The 2,269-nt window shown below is 60.4% G+C and overlaps 1 non-coding gene across 1 annotated transcript in view; it reads left to right on the top strand.

The window, feature by feature from the left end:
• Nucleotides 1-2,103: 2,103 nt before the first annotated feature.
• Nucleotides 2,104-2,269, top strand: part of LOC124187463 — a 1,913-nt gene continuing 1,747 nt past the window's right edge. Inside the window, exon 1 of the ribosomal RNA XR_006871986.1 lies at nucleotides 2,104-2,269. This exon is cut by the window's right edge and continues 1,747 nt beyond it. This is a non-coding gene — a ribosomal RNA (small subunit ribosomal RNA).

Raw genomic sequence — 2,269 nt, 5'->3', positions numbered from 1 at the left:
GCGGCGTCCCGGAGTCGATACGGGCCGACGGGACTTGTGAAAATTTCGGTCCGAGTCGACCGAGAGGCGATGCGCGGCGTCCCGGAGTCTATACGGGCCGACGGGACTCGATGAAGTTTCGTTCCGAGTCGACCGAGAGGCGATGCGCGGCGTCCCGGAGTCGATACGGGCCGACGGGACTTGTGAAAATTTCGGTTCGAGACGAGCGAAGGGCGATGCGCGGCGTCCCGGAGTCTATACGGGCCGACGGGACTTGTGAAAATTTCGGTTCGAGACGAGCGAAAGGCGATGCGCGGCGTCCCGGAGTCGATACGGGCCGACGGGACTTGTGAAAATTTCGTTCCGAGTCGACCGAGAGGCGATGCGCGGCGTCCCGGAGTCGATACGGGCCGACGGGACTTGTGAAAATTTCGGTTCGAGACGAGCGAAAGGCGATGCGCGGCGTCCCGGAGTCTATACGGGCCGACGGGACTCGATGAAGTTTCGTTCCGAGTCGACCGAGAGGCGATGCGCGGCGTCCCGGAGTCGATACGGGCCGACGGGACTTGTGAAAATTTCGGTCCGAGTCGACCGAGAGGCGATGCGCGGCGTCCCGGAGTCGATACGGGCCGACGGGACTTGTAAAAATTTCGGTCCGAGTCGACCGAAAGGCGATGCGCGGCGTCCCGGAGTCGATACGGGCCGACGGGACTTGTAAAAATTACGGTCCGAGTCGACCGAAAGGCGATGCGCGGCGTCCCGGAGTCGATACGGGCCGACGGGACTTGTAAAAATTACGGTCCGAGTCGACCGAAAGGCGATGCGCGGCGTCCCGGAGTCGATACGGGCCGACGGGACTTGTAAAAATTACGGTCCGAGTCGACCGAAAGGCGATGCGCGGCGTCCCGGAGTCGATACGGGCCGACGGGACTTGTGAAAATTTCGGTCCGAGTCGACCGAGAGGCGATGCGCGGCGTCCCGGAGTCGATACGGGCCGACGGGACTTGTAAGAATTTCGGTCCGAGTCGACCGAAAGGCGATGCGCGGCGTCCCGGAGTCGATACGGGCCGACGGGACTTGTGAGAATTTCGGTCCGAGTCGACCGAAAGGCGATGCGCGGCGTCCCGGAGTCGATACGGGCCGACGGGACTTGTAAAAATTTCGGTCCGAGTCGACCGAAAGGCGATGCGCGGCGTCCCGGAGTCGATACGGGCCGACGGGACTTGTAAAAATTACGGTCCGAGTCGACCGAAAGGCGATGCGCGGCGTCCCGGAGTCGATACGGGCCGACGGGACTTGTAAAAATTACGGTCCGAGTCGACCGAAAGGCGATGCGCGGCGTCCCGGAGTCGATACGGGCCGACGGGACTTGTAAAAATTTCGGTCCGAGTCGACCGAAAGGCGATGCGCGGCGTCCCGGAGTCGATCCGGGCCGGGAGCCTGTCGGAACATCGTCAAATGAGCCTCGGTTAATTTCGACAAAGTTCCCGGAGTTCAAAATTTTTTCGATAGCCCGCGGAGGTTTCGCCCCGTAAGCCGACCGTGCTACCACCGTACCGGCGCCGACGTCCTAGCGGCCAGGCTCCTACTAGTAAGAGGAGCGAGTCGGTCGGGCCGGTCTCCCGTCGTCCGCCTGCTACGCCGTACCGGTACGTGCTCGAGCACGATACGTACGTCGGCGTAGACCAGGAGCGGGCGTTCGCGGACCGTTCCGTGCCTCGTACCAAAGAAACTACGCGACTCGCGTTGTTTCATCTATCGTCACTGCATTACCGCGGGTCGGTGTCTCAGACCGAATGGCCCTTGACGCGGTACCAAGAAGTTCGGCTCTCCGTGAAACACGGAAGGCTGAACGCTCCAACGCACGCGTCAACTCGCTTCTTTCCGAGCGTACACTCAAAGACCAGAGACGTTATAACAACGTATCCCAGACGCTTTCAATCTAGCCGACGGGTACGGGAGATCGTTCGAACGCTTATAAGCCGAGTGTCGAGGTGGCGGCACACGGAACCGGGGCTGCCTGCGTGCAGTCCCGAAACACACAGTAGACGCGCGGCCGACCGGGCTACGAGACCCGGTCGGCGATGGGTGGCGCACGTCCGAGCCGAGATTTTGTATCGAAGCTCCCTGGTTGATCCTGCCAGTAGTCATATGCTTGTCTCAAAGATTAAGCCATGCATGTCTCAGTGCAAGCCAAATTAAGGTGAAACCGCGAATGGCTCATTAAATCAGTTATGGTTTCTTAGATCGTACACACATTTACTTGGATAACTGTGGTAATTCTAGAGCT

The sequence above is a fragment of the Neodiprion fabricii genome, unplaced genomic scaffold (assembly GCF_021155785.1).
Source record: "Neodiprion fabricii isolate iyNeoFabr1 unplaced genomic scaffold, iyNeoFabr1.1 ptg000068l, whole genome shotgun sequence".
Lineage (NCBI taxonomy): Eukaryota > Metazoa > Arthropoda > Insecta > Hymenoptera > Diprionidae > Neodiprion > Neodiprion fabricii.
The sequence above is the reverse complement of the archived record's forward strand: the minus strand, read 5'-3'. Positions and strand labels throughout refer to the sequence as shown.